The sequence below is a fragment of the Andrena cerasifolii genome, chromosome 2 (assembly GCF_050908995.1).
Source record: "Andrena cerasifolii isolate SP2316 chromosome 2, iyAndCera1_principal, whole genome shotgun sequence".
Lineage (NCBI taxonomy): Eukaryota > Metazoa > Arthropoda > Insecta > Hymenoptera > Andrenidae > Andrena > Andrena cerasifolii.
Window position 1 is genome coordinate 7,581,880 of NC_135119.1, and position 21,878 is coordinate 7,603,757.

General features: G+C 48.2%; 1 protein-coding gene across 8 annotated transcripts in view; it reads left to right on the plus strand.

Moving 5' to 3' along the window:
* LOC143366313 (uncharacterized) overlaps nucleotides 1-21,878 on the plus strand; it is a 350,623-nt gene that overhangs the window by 60,050 nt on the left and 268,695 nt on the right. The window lies entirely within an intron of this gene.

Consider the following 21,878-nt stretch of genomic DNA (forward strand, 5'->3'; position numbering starts at 1 on the left):
TCTGTAATTTCAGGTGCGCCGGGCAATGTGCCGCAATTCCACGCCAGCAAGCGCGTGCACGCCTCCCTCTCTCTCTCCTAGCTCGTGTTTCAACCCTCTTCCTTTGTCCCTCCACCTGTCTGTCTCCTAGCGCTCTCTGCTCGCGGCCCGTGCGCGCGTGCTCCCTATTCATCTCGATTATTATACCCACCGCGGCAAAGCGGGATTTCATAAAAGCTCGCTGCAGCGAACACGCGCTCCCGCTGACCTGCTTTTATTATTTCCTTCGCTCCCTCTTTTTTCACTCACCCTGTACCGTTGTTAATTGCCCGGAGCAACAGGTTCGTCTAGGCGAGTCGTAGGCACCCGTGTCCTCCCGGCCTCGTCCTTCCGCGGCCCCCAGATAAATTTTGTCGCGAGATCGTGCGCCGCCATCGGTGCGGTCTGCTCCCCCTAGGGCTCGAGGGTTGTTTCATGGCTGACTGTCCCCTGCGAGCTTGCCCTCGAGGCGGGAACTTGCGATCCTTGTGTACCTGAGCTTGGCTCACAGAGCTGACACCTTGCAAGGGGTCCGATCAGGAGTAAACAGTGCTATACACAGGCTTAACGAGGTGACGAGGTGTTGAAAATCGAGGTTAGACTGGAGGAATTCCTCTGTTTTGTATAGGTGTGTGGGGTGTCGAGGGATCTCCTTCGTCACCCAAGTTAGGCCAAGCCAGGTGAACGCGTGTCAGTCATCAGCTGTGACTCTGTCGTCCCTAGAATTGGGTTTGGAGTCCCGATGGTGGTTTACGGCTGTTAGAAAATTTGGGGGAAAACTGTGTCCTTTAGGTGAATTCGTGGCGTAACAAACTGCATCTCGAAGTAGGCAGTTAAAGTTATCCAAGCCAATTTGTCTGATACTAATACCTGTTATGCAACAGATGCTATAGGGAATTTGTTTTAAAATCTAGTTTCGTGGTCAAAGCCCATTTAATGGTACTTAATTGCTGATTGGTGAAATTGCATCAGGTTCTGTCAACACTCTGATTTAACCCTACTACGTCTCTTGGGTCCTTTTTCACCAAATTCTATTCCCATTTCTTTAACCCTACCATGTTTCTCGGGTATTTCTTAATCCACTTGTTCTGTCATTTCGGTAAGGTTTCTTTTAATTTCGAGGAAGTTCTTGCTATTAATGTGCACCTATTTCTCAGTTTCTGGTATTATGTTATGGCCCTCCCGAGATTCATAGTGGTGTAAGTCACTCGCATGGTGTTTCTTGTAAAATAATATTTTGCGTTTACTGACCTAAAACACTCTACATGTACATTGCAGTTGTGGGAACACCTCTAAAGGCTAAAAATCAGAGTTCGAAAGAGTTCTGAAACTTTTCAATAGGTTCTATTTAAAACATGGACCGTGGAACTTTTTTTTAAATGTTCTAATATAACATGTTTCCATGGAACTTTTATTATATAGGTTTTAAAATATCTGTTCCATGAGAACAGTTTTTAAAGAAGTTCGTAAGGGTAATATTTCTTTCAATAAAAATTCCACAAGAACAAATTCTTGCTGAACGAAACATATAAGTTCTAACAGAATTTTTTTAAAAACGAGGGTTCCAGAACTTTTTCGATCCTTGCTCAAAATACTACCACAATAAATATGTGTATTCTTAAAAATTTCTTAAATTTTAATTTTTTTTTCACTTGTCAGCATAACGCATGAAAAACATCGAATCAGCATCAGCACGTTCGTTATATTAATTTATGCTGTTCATGCGTTGTGCCGATAACAGCGACGACACTTATCGTCAATCAGACTTCCACCAGTAAGTTTCGAAACGCTTTGCTCTTGTTAGTTAAGTGCTACAGAGAAATATTCTTCTTCGTTAGTCAAGAATAAAGTTATAACTGAATTCAGTATGAAAATAAACAGATGGAGCCGTTAGGACTCAAATTATGAAAATTTGGACTTACACCACTGTGATTCTCACCCCTCCATATGTAGATGAAGGGGGTAGCTAGGGTTCACCAAGAATATTTTCCGCGTCGGTCGTTGGATAAACATTGCGCCCTACCTCACTGAGCTCGGCAACGGGAAATTTCAATAAACCCGTGAAACAATCCGAAGGAGTAACAGAGAGTACCTACGTTGTCTTCTCGTAAACGCTGCCAGACTACAAATCGATTTCCCAAACAGTCCGAGCGGAAAAACTTTCGCTGTCCCTTTTCCGTGGAATCGAAGGAGCTGGCAAGTTCGCTGCCGAAGCTCCGATCGGCGAAACTTGGGGCAGCCTCCCGGGCGAACTGATTATCAGCTTCGTGCTCCTATCTGGCGAAGATAAGCCGAAATAACGCCAAGCTGGATCGGAGTCCGAGGACGAGGGGTGGAAGGGTAAGGGAATAAATCTTTAATGCGATTTGGATCGGGCTGCGTAATTTAACGAGAGGTCTACCCAGTTGTACGGGCTGCAAGAATTAATTGCAACACGGGAAGGGGAGCGGGTAAACAAAACGCGATTAAATCGATTAGCGAAGAGAGGAATAAAATTTTTCTTTCCTCTCCGTTTCTCCGCGCGTTTCCCACTCGCCCGGTTTCTTCTTCCACGCCGTGAAATCAGCGATTCCGTTCGCGTTCCGCTTACGAGATATCGCGGTTGGACACGTATTATTAAATCAAGGTACCTCTCTTGCCGAGCAGTGAATATTTAATAGCGGGTATCCCGTTACATTCTTCCTTATTCGAGAACGAAATGCAGATCGCACTTGCGCAGCCTTGGGACGGTCCCGAAGCTTTCACTTATCGACTTTCCTTCGCCGAACTCCAGCATGCCCCTTAGCTGTCTCTGCCACGAGATTCTCAATGAAAAAGGAGAACGGGAATGCCGCCGTTGCATATTGCATCACGGGGGTCGGTCGTTGCGGCGCGGGCGTTAACGGGCGCGGGCCGGAAGCCCGGAGCGGAAATCGCGCGGGGGCGCGATTCTGCACGAAGAAGCTGGAATAATGGCAGCGTTCCGCGCGGCGTTGCCCGCGATCGGACTCGTTTATAATCAAGGAAATTAAATCGTAATTAGCCGGCCGCGGGCTTCCGAAATGGCCCTGTTGGATTTTCGTGACGCAATCGGCAATGACGGGAAATGGATTGCCTCAATTTGTCCGATTGAAACTATCCCGACACTATGCCCGGAATTCCTATTAACCTTTCTCTTTCTCCGTCTCCCTCTCGCCCCTCTCTTTGCTGTTTCTGTAGCGTTCGCTATATCTCTGTCCACCCCCGCCGAGAACCAGTTTGGGTCTGCGCGGGGCGATATTTCATTGGAACGGTGAGAGCGAGAGGGACGGGCTCTCGGGTCGATCCTTTAGGGTCCCCGTGTGTCCCTTCGTTACTTGCATTTATACACGTCGCTTTTACTTCTGCCCCCGGTCTTCTTCTCCTCCACCTCCTCCTCGTCGCCCCTCTCCCGTGGAATGCGGGCCATTTTTTAGCTCGGTAACTCGCGCTGCCCCGTTGATATTTCCTTCCGGGGGGAGGAATTAGGCTTACGGGGTTGATTTATGCGTTGCGCTTTAGCCGACGATGATATCGCGGTTACGCCAGCGTCTCGCACTGAGAAATCGCTTCTTAATGTGCTGTCGAAGCGGGTAGCGGCGCTCCTGGGGGCATTAGCTTCGCCTGGACCAGCTCTTTCCTCTGCTGATGCGTTGAACGCCAACCTCCAGCGAGTGTAACTCGGACCGGGACGAAGACTCTTAATTGAAACGCGCACCGTTTGCGTGGATGTGTCCTCGTTCAATACAAGTGGCAGCTGTGTGCGAAAGGGTAAAAGGTTATCCTCGCCGTGAAGTGATTGCAACATCGTAGTGAATGGGAATTCAAGGGAGATAAGATTACGAATATTGTAGATAAGGCTACTTAATCAATTTCGACAAAGTTGACATTGTGCGGCGAGCAAAGTGGAGGTCTGAGCACACTTACCTATCAGTTCCGTGGCGACACACCCGGGACAAACTGCACCCTTTTGTGTCAAAATCGTAGAACTTTTGATGGAAGCAAGATGGAGGGATGAATCTTTTTGGAGGTTAAAGCTAAGATGTTGCAGAATAAGTGAAAAATATTGAGAAAGTATAACGAACAAGTTTTGACCTTGAAAATATATGTCCAAATTAATATTTTTCGAGAAAATTGCGGTTCTCAATTATAAATGTACGGTTGAAGTTTTTCCTTAACTGGATATACATCATTTCCTATAGATTTTAATGCGCTGAATTCAAATCTGGCCGCAGAAGTTACCTTACCCTTCAGGATTTTTTAATATAGATCTTTAATGTCAAAACTGGTTCGTCATGCTTTTTCAATATTTTTCCCTTATCCTGTATCACCTTTGCTTTATCCTCCAAGAAGATTCATCTCTCGATCTTGTTTCTATCAAAAGTTCTACGATTTTTACAGAAAAGAGTGCAGTTTGTCCCACCAGTGCAGAGGATCTCTTTCTCTTACCTCTGCCACGTCGGCACTGTGTCGTCGCGGAACTGACATTTGCGCCCAGGCATTTAAAATTCATGTGTGTTTTACATTGTTGTTAATCTGGGCGTATGACGGATAGTAGATGACGCGATAGTCGTGTTGCAACATCTAAATCATTCAGTAGCTCGGCTAGAAATCCGTTGGAATCGATCCTGGCGTGATATTTCAGCTGGAAGACGGTCTTTCTGGCCCCTCGAAAGGCGTTCGCATTTATTACCGGCTTTATTCCGTCTAGCTTCCCGTGATCGGCTATATAACCGACGCAAACACAACCCGCCTCGCTTTCATTCACGGCCCGGAAATCAATTATTCATGCAGGATTCCCTTCTCCGGATTCTCGACGGCCGTTTCTTCTTCTGCGAACGAGTCCCTCCCTGCCCCGGCTCGCCCCTGCGACTCGATTGGATTTGAATCGCTAGGAAGCTGCGTGAAAAAATCAAAATAGAAGGGGGATGGGGATGAAAAGCAGGAGGCGTCGATTAGGTGGAACAACTTTGATCTCTTACTATCCTGTGGTCTTTCGATCTTAATTCCTGCAATTTCTGGCGTCAAATTTTCTACCTTGTGGCGACTGTAATTAGGCGAGAAAAGGCTAATCCAAAGTAAAAAATTGAATTAAATAGATAGAGACGATAATTTCAGTTCCTCGTCAGTCTCACTGTTTCAACTTCTTCCCCTGTTCCACTTCGATATCGAATCGAAGATCACGCGAGACCAGGATTGCCATTCTTTTTACAGGAAAATAACGTAGACTTGCTTTCGTGGAGTATAAAATAAAATACGCTCGAAAAAGCTAAAAGTACTTAGGTACCTGCATTTTAATCTTATTAGTTCTTATTTCTTCCAAACATATTTTTCTATTGCTTTTAGCACTACAGATCAACGTTTTGTCGTTTTTAAATAACTCAATGGCATTATTGCAATATTCATATTAAAATATATAAAAAATCGTTCTTTATTAAATTAAGAGAAGCCTTGTTTCTCTCATCCCGCCACTTTACATTCGTGCCAGAGGAAACTCAGTAAATGGTGAGGTGGGAGGAATAGACAGAGGATAAGGAATTACTTTGAGATGATCATCGATCGTGAAATACAGTATTTCCGCATACTTTATTGTTATTCAAAAGTATAGACTACCTTTAAATAATAAAGTTGGAATTTCGACCGTAATTTTTTTTTAAAAAATTAAAACATGATTTTGGCGCACAGTTTCGGTGAATTAAAATAATAAAAGCTAATTTGCAAATATAAGAAGTATCATCTTCCGACGTTTCGGTCAATATTAAACCTTTATCAAGGAAAGTTTGAATAACTAAACACTGCGTATGCTTATAAACTACCTTTACTTATAATAACGTAAGACACTTTGTTTTAAAATACGTGTGGCAACTGTTCCATGAAAATTCTACGTGCCACGAGTACCATCCCTCTAACAGGTAACTCGCGTACCAAGTATCCTCCCTCTCCTAAACCGGGATTGCCCGATACGCCAGGCGTTACAGCAAGGACTTGGATTCTTTCAATTCGACAAGCAGCAACCGACACGGCAGCCTCCGACCATTTCCCGTAAATCGAGCCAGCGGCCGTGGTCGTTGGAACGTTCTTAGGTATTCATTAACGACGCGAGAGAGTTGCTCGAAGGGGCGAGTCGCTTTGTTCGCCCCGGGAGGGTTTCGGGCATATAGGAGTGGCGGAGCACGTCAGAATAATGGATGACTCTGGTCGGTAATCCGTCCACGCTCGTCCCTGCCGGCCGATGACAAGGCAATGGCAGAAAGACGAAAAGAGGAGCAGGGGCGGCAGGGGTTGAGTGCACACGGGTCATTGATTCTCGCAGGAGTGCAGAGTAACCGGTCGCCTTACCGTCGCACACGCGTCGTTTCGCCAACAAATTGGCTTCTAACGAACACACTGCACTCGGCTAAAAGCTGAGGCTTGCACGCGTCAGACTTTTCACCGCGCTTTCATTTCATCCCCCTCCTCGAACAATCCGATCGACGCGTCCAACAAAACTCAAGCTCGTGGCATTCGTTAACGACCGCGACACTAACCGAGGAACTCGTTGCGTCACGGAGTACCAGGAAAATGGTGATGCAGCCCAACACCAGTCGTCGTGCCTAGTTTTAACGACGCGCTTTCCATGGAAGATTACGCGTTGCTCGATATAGGCGTTCAATCTTCATTTGCATCATTCCGCGAACAATTGCCCTTGTTCTGGAGGGCAGCTGACGAATCAGTTAACCCGAATTCAACCGGTGTAACGATCCGTGGTAGCGGTGGGCGGAGATTTATGGCGTCCTCGGGCGAGCCGCAATTTTTCATTATTGATACATTGCCGGGGCAGCCCCGCGACGGAGTACAGGATGTTCTCTCCTCCGAGAAGCCAGCGCGCACGCCCGAAGGATAGATTTCGGGATCGGTGGCCGTGCTGCTGCTTCTCCCCTGCAGCTCGCCGCGATCTCGCTGCCGGACATTAATCACGAAAGTTTTCAAGGTTGCATCGGGGTCCGGGATTCTGGCAGCCGAACCAGTGCACCCCGCCCAACAGAATCTCCGAGATCTCTTGCTACGGGCGTTCCTTCTTCCCGATATCCTTCCCCGTCGCGTTTAACAGCATCGTCATTCCGTTTAACTGTCGTCGTTCACTTCCTCGAATTCAACGGCCGGTAATTAGCAGCAAGTAGGGGCAAGTAGGACAGCTGCAGCTTCATTCGTAGCAGCCTCTCTCGCTCGGTGGAGCGGCGCGAGTGTCCCTTTCTCTTTATTTCGAGGCACTGCGGAATGGTAGTGCACGCGATGCACGCGGGTCGAATCAATGTTATTAATATTACATTGTGTTCCGTTGGACCATTAATAATCACGGCTTAAATTAGTTACACGCGCGCGCGCGAAATGAATTGGTAAGTTGGCTCGGTGGAGGAGGGAGTCGATAATTAATTTCAACCCCGCGTAAGCGATTGTAAATTACGGCGCTTGGTCAGGCACGGGGGGCACGTGTTTGTCGGTCGATAAACGTTGTGTTTGCGCGCTTTCTTCTCCCGCGCACAGTGGAACACCTGTTCCTGACAAAGCGCATTGATCGTCGGGAATCTCGAAATCTACGCAATCGTGATGCATGGCTGCTGGATTGCGCAGAAGTCTGTTAACTATTGGAGCGTTTTGTATCGCCGACGTTCCGCGAATATACGCTGCTCGATTCCTCGAAAATAAGTCGAGAAACTGTCACGCGTAGCTTCGCTCGCGTCGCGGCTACAAGAAACAGCTTTCAGGCTGCGCGTCGCGGAAAGATCGATTCTTAGCGCGACTCCATTGCCATGGACGCGAGATCGATACACCTGAACGTTAAATGCTCCCACGCGGACCGGTTGGGACGTGGCGACGATTGTGATCGATTTAACGAGGCCACAGTTTATTAGCAACTTCAAAGGAAAAGGTACCGTAAACTGGTGGAACATTGCCAGCGATTAACATGTATTAAAGAAGGAAAAGGATAAAAATTCTATGCATTTTGACAGTTAAAGTACGTAAAGAAAAGATGAAATATTATGATACGAAACTTTAAGCAAATGTAAAACTTTTAATTTTTATATTGTATAGCACAATGTTACAAAAACATGCCAATGTCCCTTAGTTTACGGTATTTCTCAATTCTGTGCCGAAAGCAGAATAAAACAAAAGAAAGCTGAAATTGCGAAGCATAAAGTGGCGGGCGAAAGAAAGGTTACAACTTTTAAAATCGCATAACTCTTTTAGAATTGGTCTAAACGACATGAGTTTTTTGAGAAGCTAGAAGGATTAGTTTGCCAAGTGACGCGTTTCGTCGTTTTGAAAAAAAAAATCAATTGATCGGACTGGCAAAAAAAAATAGTAGATGTCGTCTTTTAAACTTTTTTGTGAGCCTGTAATAAAAATTAAAAAAAAAGGTAGATTGTACACGTGCCTAAAATGTCATCAAAATTGGTTAACGTTTCTCTGAGCTATAAAAGCTTAAAGATCGCAGAATGAGGTCGAAAATCGCGAAATTCCCGAAATCAACAAACTACTCCTTCTAGCTTCTAAAAAAAAAGAAACTCATGTCGTTTGGACCAATTCTAAAAAACTTATGCGATTTTAAAAGTTGTAAAGTTTCTTTCGTCCGCCACTGTAAGAGGAACTACGATTTTCCTGTAACTGAATATCGCGATCTACATTTCTCGTCACTTTTTATAGACCCACCGAAAATCTAAATATCGGAACGTGTTAACACCACATCTGTCTAGCTTTCACCATATCCTCCATAATTTTAAGGAAAAACCACTACCCATATCTTCCTTCTATTTCTTCAAACCATCTCGCATTTGCGCGATAAACAATTGAATAATCCCGGCGAAAATCCGCGGTGCATGACAGAATAAATGAAACCGTACGAGGCCACTCGGAATCTGACCCGTTCCCGGAATCCCCGCGAATCTGGTGTTCCGGGAAGCGACCTCCACTTTAGCAAACCGCCGCCCGTGGACCAGGTTAATTTCTTGACGCGCTCGATGGAGGCTCGTCCGCGCGTCTCTTCGTGCTCGTTGGTCGCGCGGCGGAATTTCTCGGGATCTTTTATCACGGCGTTTACACCGGAAAGGCCTCTCTTGGGGAGGGCTTCTCGGAAGGTTGAATCCTCGTACATGTGTTTCGGCCTCGTCGTATTCTCCGCCCGAACGAGCCTCTGGCCACCGCCTCCTCTACCTTCTCTTCCACCTTCTCCGCGGCCTCTGTGGCCTTTCTCCCGCATCCTGCCGGCTCTCCTCTAGCAGTGGTATCCTTCCAATTACCGGATGCAAATACTGCCGCGACGCTGCCTGAAAAGGCCGCCCTCCCTCTCGCTCCCCGAGCGACACGGCTCCCCCTCCCTCTGCCGCTCGTCTCGCGGCGATTACGCGGCAATTAACCGATTCGCTCGATTTCGCGATCCCGCCCGCCCGTCCGCTCTCTGGCCGCGCTCGATCAGGGTCATTAGTCCGCGCGCGATTTATTCTCGGCGCGGCGTCATCGCTAGGATTCTTGGCGCGGCCGGTACAGATGATAAAACTTTCGATCCGCTTTCGGCGCTTGATAAATCCGTGCCCTCGTATCGCGTGTCGAAACGCGGACCGCCCGAGAGGCTTGTTTTCGCCTCGGCGCGGATTATCGACGATTTACTCGTGCGAGCCGCGGTGGACTTTAGCCTCGGCGTTCAAAGTCAGTCCTCGCGGGTTCGCTCGGTGGAAAAATCTGCGAATGCACGGACGATTTGGCCGTTTGCGATTCGCCAGGTGTAAAATAGCGCGTCGCTTAGTTTCTGCAAAAAACCTTCGTTCAAATACCAGACAATACAATATAATAAGTAAATTGAGTGATAGACAATAACTCAGTTATTGATAAATATTTTTGAATAAAAAAAATACGATGCACGGTACTAGATGCAACCCTTAAAAGGAAAAAAGATTTTTTCAGAAATGTGTTATAGCTTTTGAGTAAAAAATTTCCAAAGACCACCCTTCTTTTCGGCCTCCTGACTGAGCATGACCCCTTAAGAGCCGGTAACAACTGCCTTCAGAAATCAACAAATGCGAGCCTTCGTTAATCGGTTCCTTCGTAATTAAGCTTCAGAAAAGCAACCGTAAGAGAGCTGGGAAACGCTCGAGCGTTCCAGGAACCAGCCGCCGCGCTGATGCTCGCTGGAAAATTCTCCAAACCCGACGAACTTTTACTCGGCTGGTTCTAGGAAACCAGTGTGTGCTGTAACCGTTACGAGCCACCGGTTTCTCGCGTAATAACGCGGAGGGCCTTAGTCCCGCGGTTTATCGCGGATCGATCCTAAACAGTGGACGTTGCGCCACCGGTGCCGAGGACCGTGTTCCCGTTATCGCGATGTCACCTGCGCGTCGCGTTGCAGGACACGGAAAGCTCGCCCTTATCGTAAAATTCGTCGCAGCTGCTAAGGGCCATCGTTCGTCCGCCGCGGAGCATTTTTCGGGGGTGGAGATCCTGATAGATCGGCGACGAGAGATTCCCCGCGGCTCTCTCGCGTGGCAGCCGGCCCGGGGATGTGTGCACGGAATTCATATTCCCGACGACGTTATTTTCGCGATACCCGTGTTCCCGGTAATGCCGGCATTAGTTGGGACACGTATCAGAAACGTTCCGTGTATCACGGGCCGGCCGAATCACCGTACAAATCGTGCCGAGAAATCGCTGGAACGCGGCCAATCCGCGCCGGCCCTTTTAGCAGAAGCGAGCCCGTCGCGTGCTACGGAAATCGATAGATACACCGCTTCTCGCGGGCCAAACATTGATTTCGTCTCATCGGTGTAATTTGCTCCGCTATACGGGTAAACGCGTCGATGCGAGACACGCCTCGACGAACGCTTCCTGGATTCCGTCGTCGCGAAATTGCTTCGTCGTTCATGTCCGATGGCTCGAAATAGCGCTGGCGTGGGAGGCATTTTCCTCGGCTACCTCGGTGAAATGAAGAATGAAACGTTACGAGGTCATATTTAGTTGAGATTTTCTTTAGGGTACGACCGTGAGATCAGTTTTACACTCACGCGGGCTCCCTTGTTTTCAAAAGCTCTCGCCAAAACTCCGTTACACTGACGGAGTATCTTGGAACCCCTGTGCCATTTGTACTCTTCTCTCTCTCTTTCTCTTTCTTTCTCTCTCTCTCTGTTTCTCTTTCTCTGTGCACGCTACATATTCGTCTAATTAGAGGCTAGTGTCCCTTTCGTTCATAAGTTCCACTTCCACTGCGGACTTATCGTGCGTGGAAGGAGGGAAAGAGTACTGTTACGACGACATTCCGGCCAGCGGAGCTGGTCGACGCGGGCAAGCGTAATTTCACGGTGAAAAGTCGCGAGACAGGCGGTCGTAGCGGAGGAACGACGAAGAAGTTCGACCGGTCGGTTGGCTAGCCCGTAGTAGGGGAAACGGAACTGGGGAGAAGTCGGTCGTAACGACAAATCATAGAGCAAAGCACCGGTGCTTATCCTCGAACTGGTCAGCCAGCGGGTCTGTGGCACACAGCCGCTGGCGTTGAACGTGGCTCGCTCGTGGGTGGCAACTAGTGAGCGAGAGAGACTGAAGGAGGACACGTCTGACATCCGTTGACGCTTTGGACGAATTTCTGACGAACCTAGTGACTTGATTTTCTTGAGTTATACTTGAAGTTATGTTCGCAATTTAAAAAATAATTCTATTCCTTCTACTTCCCATTGTTAGGGGCAGCAATGACTAAGTAGAGGGTAGCTATTAATAGGTACAGGTACTTATCCATCGCGTGAGAATGTTCGAAACGTTCGAGTCCTCTCAGATTGCTACGTTGAAACGCCCGTAAGTGCTTAAATTGTCAGAAGATTCGTAAGAGATAGGATAGAAATGGCCACATGACTACTGTAGCCACGGCTGGCCCGAGTGTGGGAGCCATGGCGCGCCAGAGGCTGGAGGACGGGAAGGCGGAGAGAATCAGCCAACCATTCCAGGCATACTTTACGTCCGGCTTGATTTGCGACGAGCCCACGATATTAATAGCTTATTCGAGGCGGGAATTGGAGCGAGTATCGCTAGCCTGCTGGTTGCATCGCGCTTGGCCCTGTGCTCTGGCTCGCTATCCTCCCCAGCCGGTCCGCTCCCTGCCAGCTTCTGTCAACCTTTACTTGTTTACATCTTCCTTTTCCGCGTTGTCCCTACGGTGCTCGTTGTTTTCGCGCTGCCTTCCTGCTGGTCGCCTCTTTCACCTGTAGTTCAAACCTCCGTCCAATAGAAACAGGATCCTCGAAGTTTATCCCCAAACTTTTGATAGTTTTCAATTTTCACTGCGATTTGGGGTTTCCTGTGTGTCATCGGATAAACTTTGGCTGTACTTCCGAATGGCCCCACTGGCCGATCGACACGAGATTTGTCAGGAGGGTGTTTGTATTGGAAGTTGGTTATTAAATAAATCAGCTTTCTAGATTTATATTTTAATTTTATTTTTAGCGGCTAGGAAAGAATGTCTTTCTAAGACAGTATACCGAACAGAAGTGAGCTCTTCTCTAACAGAATCGCTGATTTCGGGAATTTTCGCGATTCTCGACCTTATTCTGCGATTTTTAAACGTTTGTAGCTCGGAGCAACGTTAACCGATTTTGATGAAATTTTAGGCACTTATACAACTTTTATTTGAATTTTCATCACAAGCTCACAAAAAAAGTTTAAAAATCGACCTTTACTATTCTTTTCGCTATTCCAACCAAATACATTTTTTTTCAAAACGACGAAACGCGTCAGTTAGCAAACTAATCCTTCTAGCTTCTCAAAAAAACTCAAGTTGTTCGGACCAATTCTAAAAAAGTTATGCGATTTTAAATAGTGTCCGAATATTAATGCGAGTCACTGTATATCCTAAATTTTCATTATACTATATACTGCCGAGTTCTGTCTGTAACAATCGATTCTAATACACAGATCCTTCGTTCGGTTTCTTAATCTTCTCACATTTAGAGATGTTTCAACCGAGTCTGCTTTCATCTTTCTCCATCCTGACTCTCTGTTCTTCCCATTTCATTGCGTTACGCCAGACAAGCTTTCTTTTTCGAGCTGCGCAAATACTCGCCGCCACCTGGGATTAAGTCACCTCGCGGAGGCTCCCTCAGGTGCAGCAACTCGGTCGCATCAGCTCGCGTTCGTACAATGCTCCTTACTTTACCGCGCCCCTCGCTGCTACCGCGCGGACCCTTGCAGCTTTACCTTGCACTTCGTTGCTTTGCACTAACAGGTCTTACCCGGCGCACGTGCGCCTCGTCGTCCGTTATCGCCCTCCTTTGCCTCTGCTAACGACTGTCTTCCCTTCAAAAGGCTGGCCCGCCTTTTCCCCTCGAAAGTGTCTCGCCAGCGGCGGCTTCTCGCAGTTCGGCCAGGTTTTTCCACGTTTCCCGACGAATCTCGCGTTGCCCTTCGATAGGCAATATCGCGAACCCCTGGACGACGGCGTTGACAGTGCTGGTCAGTTCACTGGCGATTCAATTGCAACGGAGAATTCCCATGCATCTGTTTAGCAAGAAACACGGGAAGCGTATTTCCAGCGCGATCATAGCTCGTTAATTTACGGCAGAGATAAGGTGTTTACGGTACCGTAACTGCGCTGTAGCGTCGGTGGAGGGTATCAGCTTTGTCGAGCACCGATGCGCGAGCTATCACGCGTTATTCTTCCTCCGCGATTCTGAATAGTCCTTGGTTGGCAGCGCGCGCCCCTTCGCTATTCACGAGCGTGATCTCGCGAAATTCTCGCGCAACGTTAAACGCGGGCGAAATTCGGTAATATCCACGAGAGCTGTATGGGGAGCTCTCTCTCTCTCTCTCTCTCCGGCTCGCAGCAGTCACCGGTGGTTTCCGCTCGGGACGAAATTACCCGGGAGCAACGCAGACGCGGCAAACTGCATCTGCGGTTTTCCGGGATTGCCGGCGGATCGTTCCCGCAATGAAAAGTCCCGGCCCGTAATTCCGTGAGAATTGTTTGCATCGGACCGAGATGCCCGGAGAGCATCGCCCGTGTACATCTCTTCTTCTCCGCCGCGGGGTGGAGCGCCGCGGCCGCTCGGGATTGAAAAGAACGATAGCGGCGGAGGAGCGTGGTCGATAACTCCCTTATCGGCTCTGACGACTTCGTAATCGTCGAGGAGCGAGTTCAAGGTCTTGGGAGAGAGGATTGCCAAGTGGTCGTACGTACCACTTCCCGACGCCAGGATCGTAGCTTCCGGCGGAAATGACGTTAAGGCGAGGGTCGCTGGTCGACATTGGAAATCGATCGTCGCGCTGACGGCCGGCAAACTGACGCGATCGTCCAATTCCTCCACGAACGGCGACCGTCCGGACGCTTTATACGCCGCCCCCGCCGACATTATTTTCCACCTTCGCTCCCTGCTTCCGTTTCTCCCCTACCGAGGGAACCTTTGAACGAGAACCAACTCCATTGTGCAACTATTCGACGCGGTACCTTCTTGTACGACGAAGAGCGTAAAGTTCCTACAATCTCTGACTTTTTGGAAAGGTCCGATAACCAGTCGCTGTGCAAACTGTCCTCCTCGCTCCTCTAATCGCCCCACATAAGGTGCCCTCGTCGATTCGAAAGGAAACGACAATTGAACGTGCTCGAATTAAGCAGACACGGCGCAAGGAGAAGCGTCGAACACGTGCAGCGGATAAAAGCGTTATCTCCGCCAGTACCCGCTGGGGCTGCGCCGCTGGTTGACGGGAGGACAATGGACGCGGGACGCGTGTCGAAAAGAAGCAACGAGAGCGCAGGGCGGTAGAGATCGCGACCAGGGAACGTCGAAGATAGGACGCGGTATCGCGGTAAAGGGAGAACGGAAGGTAGAGCCTGGCGTTCTGCGCGATCCCCGAGAACCGGCGCTGGACTCGGGCCAACGGCAGCATCCGCTCCACAAATGTCGCTAAATATATACCCAGGCTAAACCGCGTCTAAACGGGCCACGAAAGTTGGCCGATAGCGCGATAGAGCGGTCGCGACGGAGACGAGCCGAGGATGAGAATGGGGGAGAAGGTGGAAAGGTGGTGCCTCGCGGTGGAAGGAAAGATGGCGGGTGAAGGGGGTGGTCTGCGGCTTGCGGAATGACAAGGTGGAAACGCAGGGACGAGGAACAATGAAGTGACCCACATATGCGAGGGCAAATAACAACCGTGGTAAAGTAACGAGAGATAATGTGCCTCCATTATCGTCCACCGATAACTCGAGTCGACGACACCGCTGTCATGTGGACACGCTCGTAAACACACGCGTGCACGCCGGCACACACGCGGGCCTGGGACGTGCACACGACCGCGTGCTCTGCTCCCCGCTATTGATTCGAGAGTCTAGCGAGACGGCGCGATATTCCGATCCGGGGAAATTGTTCCCATCGAGTTAGTTTCAACGAGGGTGAGTTACGAGGAAACGCGGGCGAATTAACGCGTCCCAAAGGCTCTGATAGCTTGGGAGAGTGGGAACTGCGGCGGTGACGTTTGAAGCTGGAAGAAAGAGCTACCACGTGGATGAATCCCGGGTGAGAGCTGGCAACTTGTGGCTACAGAAAATTGTGGAGAATCGTATGGCACTTTAAAAATCAATCAAAAATGTTCATGGCTGTGCTGGTGACAAATTTTTCATTCGGTCGTTACTGCTTTTTTAAGGGTACGTCTACGCGACACTTTTGTGTCTAGATCAAGTGTCTTTTGTGTCTAGCTAGAGCTAGTTTCAGTGTCTTCGGTCTAGCTCTAGCTGCAACTCTCGCGGCGATAGGTCAAATTCAGTGTCGCGGACTGCTCTAGGCAGGTTCCAATCTTCCAGATATTTGTTTCAGTGTCGTATACAGTTGATCTAGACACACAAGTGTAGTCATGTAGAAAGAGGGCTAGAGCAGTCCGCGACACTGAATTCGACCTATCGACGCCGGAGTTGCAGCTAGAGCTAGATTGAAGACACTGAAACTAGCTCCGGCTAGACGTAAAAGACACTTGATCTAGACACAAAACTGTCGTCGCGTAGACGCACCTTAAGGGTGGACAAACATGAACAAATCGTGGACAAACGAATGCCATCGTTGTGTTATAAAAAATCGCATTTGGAGGTGCCAACTTCATCGTGATCAGATCGATTACGAGCCCAGATCTGTGAACGTATGTACCTAAATACGAGCTATTCCACGTCAAAACGAATAGGTGAAAAATTTAGTTTCACCGATTCTCTTCAAAATTACAGATCATCGAAATATTTAATGTTAAAGCTTCGAAAATTCAAACAAAATCGGCTGACGCGTCATCACTTAAACTGTAGTATCTCGGTCATTTTTAAAGATAACGCCACCGTCTTGGGTTCGTTTTAAAGCTGAAGGAATGCGTTCTCGAAACGTATATAGAATATTTTGTTTATTGTTAATAAACTTAACAGTAAGCGATGTCAAAGTTTTAAATCGTGATTTGACGTCGTTCCCACTCACGGTCCGGGTTGAAAAAAATACCATTCGATTCGTTAAGTCTTATTATTATCTTTAAAAATGACCGAGATATTACAGTTTAAGTGATGACGGGTCAGCCGATTTCGTTTGAATTTTCGAAACTTTAACATTAAATATTTCGAAAACTCTTTGACATAGGCCGTTGAAAATTAGTATACTTTGTTCTTGCAAGGTTATCGACCAATGCTGTAATTTTGAAGAGAATCGGTGAAACTAAATCTTCCACCTATCCGTTCTGACGTGGAATAGCTCGTACGTATCAGGTTAGCAGTGTCTCTGAATACCTACTAGGTATTAATATCGCGTCGATGTTCTGCGATTCGAAGAATCGATGTTGGCAAGCTTCCCTGCCCAAGGGCGCTTACATTATTGATACAAACTCAACTACGAAATGGAGCTCTGAGAACGGTGCAAAAGGTCTTAGCGAGTGCGGGCCCGCACAGAAATCGACTCAGACGCATTAAGTTGCTTGATAAATCAAGCTAACGATCTCGTGTTACTTCTGATATACCCAGTGCAGTTTGCAGCTGGGGACAAGGAGTAATCGAGTCGCGAACTCGACGATCCCCGTCCCATTAGCGACTGCGCGTTTATTAATTCGCCCGTGATCCCGAGGCACTCGGCTCGTCCCGCTTATCCGGCGATCTTATCAATCGGTGCATTCCTGCCATCGAGCGACCCTGTTATCCGCGGTGGCTGGATGCGGGCGTCGCCGAGGAGCAGGAGCGTCGATCAGCTCGGGGCGTCCTGGATCCCCGAGCTCGGTCGCCTTCCCGGGATATAGAAATCGCAGCGTGTATCCGCAGTAATGGCCGCGTTTCGTAATCGTTCGGCATAAATCACGAGGGCACGGGGAGCGGAGCGGAGCGCCTGGTTTCGGGCATGTTCGCGAGAGGAGGCAGAGGAGCAGCGAGGTCGACGAGTCGACGCTTGTGTTTCGCGGTCGTTGGTATTTCGGTACTGTCTGTTCTTTCTCTTTCCCGCCGCCTCATCTTTGCTCGTTCCCCGTTTCGTCGGTCCCCTCTTTTTTTTCAATCTTCTCGGTGGCACAGAGGGAACGCGCGCGAGAGAGAAAGAGAGGAGGAGACGGTAGACAGATCCGCGGACGGGTGCGCGGAACAGAGACGAGTAACCGAAGAGGGAGCGCTGCGTTTCTGGTTGACCATGAGTACAGTCGGCCATAATCTGCAGGTAGATCCGGTGCGAGAGACGGCGACCGTCTTTGCCCCTGCCTTCCTCTTCCCTGGCTCCTCGCGCCTCCTCTGTCCGTCTCCTTTCACCCCTATCGTTCCTGGATCTTCTTCCTCGTGCTTTTGCGCCGGGCCTCCGCGCGCCCTTCGCTCCTTCCTCCTTCAGCTTCGAGCTGACGCGGTGTAGCACCGCTCGATATACAGCGGCAACGAAAAAAGGATCAGATTAGAATCCTCCGGGGAGAACATAAATCCGCGCTTGGCAATCCGAGCGACGTTCTCTCGTCGGCGGCTTGGCCGTCGTCGTCGTTTTCGCGTCGCGGCTCTTACTGGTGGGAGATATCGCCGCGGGACGCCCGCGGTGCGTCCTCCCTGGCCGAAATTACGTCACTCCCCCGACTCGTTATCGGTCCGCTGGTTCGTTACGTTCGTACGAAACGAGAGTCGTTAGCTGGAAGGTAGAGGTGCGCACGCAAGGCGCGGGGTGCTGCTGAAAGGCGGTTGAGAAGTTTGCTGGCTTGTAGCAGTCATTAAACTCGGTACAGGATTATTTAGAATGGATTTGCAGACCTATGCTCAGTGAACACTCGCTATTCAGTTTAGCGAGTATTGTAAGCCCGCGAATTTATGAGTGACCTTTTGAAAACACCCTGCACAACGCGATGCTGCTAGGATACATGCCCGTGTAACGGCACGTCGAAAGCGGTGGATCCGAGTCCACCTAGCCGCGAATTGCCCGCGATGAGTCGGTTCCCCGGGTGACAAAGAGATTGATTAAGCGTGATTTACGTATCTTGCGTGGACGATGCGAGTGTATGTGACGGAAAGTTAATTAGAGGCTCCCGGAGCGCATAATGACGGCACCGTCTACCTTTGAGACCCCTCAGGACCGCGCCAGTCGATGTGGTCTTTATGTGGGAGGTAGAAGCGGGCAATGTGTAATCACGGAAAAATTGCGATATCATGGAACTGCTTCCTTGATTCCGCGAACGGCGTGTAATGAAAACGCGGCTGGCTAAAATATACGGAGCGGAACGTATTTAAAGCGTAAGCTCGCGCGCGGCGTTCTGTAAAAAACGCGAGTTTACGTTCCCGCGTATCGCCTTGGCGCGACCCACGATTATCGAAGCGACGCTATAAATAATCCAGCACGCGATTACAAAGGTTAGCGAGTGCGTAGCTCCAGGGCGCACTCGTTCCGCGATCGACGTCGCGGCTAGATCCGTTCCATTCAATTCCGGGACGAGGTACCCTCCGGGAATCGCTAGGCAAAGTGCGATCCAACCTTGAAGGAGGAATTAAGGGAGATCGCCTCGCTGCGCGCTCCTCGCGAGCCCAGAATATCAATCGTCGAATACCTATCCCCTGGAATCTGTAATTTCGCAAAAATCCTCCTCGATCCTCATTTTCAAGGGACACCTCTATTCCTCCTACGTCTCTGGTCTTTTTTCGTGCACACATCTCGGACCGAGCGTTCCAAAGTTCCCCAAATGTACCATTCCCTGCACCTGCAGGACCATGGCTTCGCATCTCCATTACAGTCAATTGTAATCTAGAACATAGACCCAACACGGACCTTTCTCTGCCAACGACTGCTCTACACGGTGAACGCCAGTTCTCGTCGGATCGCCGAAGTGCCCCGGGCAGGGTTTCACTGTTTAGATAGGGAAGCAAGTTGCGAGTCCGGCTGGAAGCTTGCGCAGGTCACAGCAGAACGATCCATTATAGCCGCAGATGCTGGTGACCGAGCAAGGCAAAGATCTGTTGCTCTGTCCGGTGATCGGAAGCAGAGTTACGTTGGCACGCAACTGCCGAGGTGTCGGTTGCGAAACAGCCTACGGTTGCGACGATGAAACAGCTTCTCGTGTCAGCATATGATATACCGGTCGGTCGGCTGGGCTGTCGGCCTGGGATGTCAAGGCCGCATACATTTACATGGAATACGCCGCGCTCGAGGTGATCGCGCGACTCCATGCTCGCTCGGTCCCGACCACCTTGCCTGCGCAACCATGCGGCGATCGTATGCTTAAAATATTTCACCGTATCGGCTGCGCGGTATAAGCCATCCCTTTCAGTCCGCGAAACTCGAGCCCACCATTTATCGGCGGCGAATGATACGTATTACAGTGCCGAACCAGCGCTTTCTACTCTTTAATCAATACGTACGATAAACTGTCCGGATCTGAAAGCACTCGATTCAATATTTGCGATAATCCGTTGGCCCGCAACGAGACACCGCGTATTTCGGCGGAACAGCTGAACGTCCTACCGTTTATTCCATGCATATTCCCGCGCGGAATATGTTATAAATATTACGGTCGATTGGATTAGCTATCGATTCGCCGTGAGTATCCTGCTCGCGCGACCCCTCCTCCCCGGCACTGATGGCACGGAAATAATCCCCGCGCAACGCCCACATTAGCTTCATCGACGTTTCAATCTTAAACGCGGCGACACGTGGAAGTGCGTTTTGGCATTTACGAAGAGCAAGCGCGGGTCAAATATCCACTGCTGGTTCTCTAATGAACGCGGCGCCGATCGCCTAGCGACCGGGGTTGAATAGGTTTCGAAAATAACTGTTTCAAACTGTTATGTAAAGGTTCTGACTGAAAGAGTTATGAAGAACCTTTATTCGGAATAACCGTTGTAAAGAACCTAAATATCGGACTATATAAGTATAAGTTACGGTTTCTATATAGCTCTATAATTTATATGTTTTAGTTTCTATAACTTTTATTTTTTAGGTTCTATATAGGTAAGTTACAAAGCGGTTATAGAACCGATTCTTGTAACGATTGTACGGAATCGAAATCACAACATATTACAACTATAGATTACTGTGTGTTACCAAATTGTTTAAAAATTATTATAAATAAGTAAGCAAATATATATTATGTACACAAGTGATCCTTGCATACCGCCGAGTGTATACATATACATATGTACAAATGTGTACATAATATATATTTGCTTACTTATTTATAGTAATTTTTAAACAATTTAGTTACACAGAGTAATCTATAGTTGTAATATGTTGTGATTTCATTTACTGTAAAATTCTGTACAATCGTTACAAGAATCGGTTCTATGACCGCTTTGTAACTTATATAGAACCTAAAAAATAAAAGTTATAGAACCTAAAAAATAAAAGTTATAGAACCGAAAAAATAAAAGTTATAGAACCTAAAAAATAAAAGTTATAGAACCTAAAAAATAAAAGTTATAGAACCTAAAAAATAAAAGTTATAGAACCTAAAAAACAAAAGTTATAGAACCTAAAATATAAAAGTTATAGAGCTATATAGGAAGGGTACGGGGGAAAACAGGGAACGTCACAAAACAGCGTCATCGAGAAAATTAAGGTTTAATACTGTAGTCCATCAGTAAAGAAGGTTCAATGAATTTTCTTATATAATTCGCTTCCTAAATAATTTCTTGCTTTACCTTCACCACAGAAGCTTATGCTTAGGCAAAGAGTGTGGGGACATTCCGTATTTTGCAGTGTGGACACTTTCTGCTTTTAACCAGCATCTATATTAAACATTTAACGTTATCGGGGGTTAAATACGGAGGTATTTGAACTTTATAACCCTTTGGATTCTGTAGTCCTGTAGTCCCAGTTGCCACCCACAAGACATGCTATAAATCGTGAAATCACGAAAAATGGACATTCCTCGTTTTTCCCATTACCCTTCATATACAGTATACAGTTGACCCTTGGACAACGCGGGGGTTAGAGACGCCGACTATCCGTGTATAATTTTTCCCTTCCCAAAAACTGCGTCGGATTACGGTTATTCCAAACGGAATAGCATCCACGTTCGTGCAGGCTGTACTTTCGTATCAACGCGAGCGTGGAAGTTAGTTTCGAGACACTTCGGCGGTTCCCCTCTTGACAAGTTGTCCAGGAATTCTGGTACTTGTATACTTTTCCGTGACGAGGGCTAAGCGCGTCGAAATAGCGATACACAGTCCAGGCACGTCCCCTCGAGAGCATACTCCCGCTGTTGGGAAAATGCACGGAGGGACGATTGCGTGGAAGTAGCACTCTGTCCCAGAGCGTAAACCGCCGTGGGAATGCACCTTTACGCTGGAAACATCTCTCCATCAAACGTACATACCTATTTCAAAACGATCAGTTTTCTTAGCCTTCATTAAAGCTACCCTAACGCATTGTCCGCGGCATCCGTAGCCCCCTCCC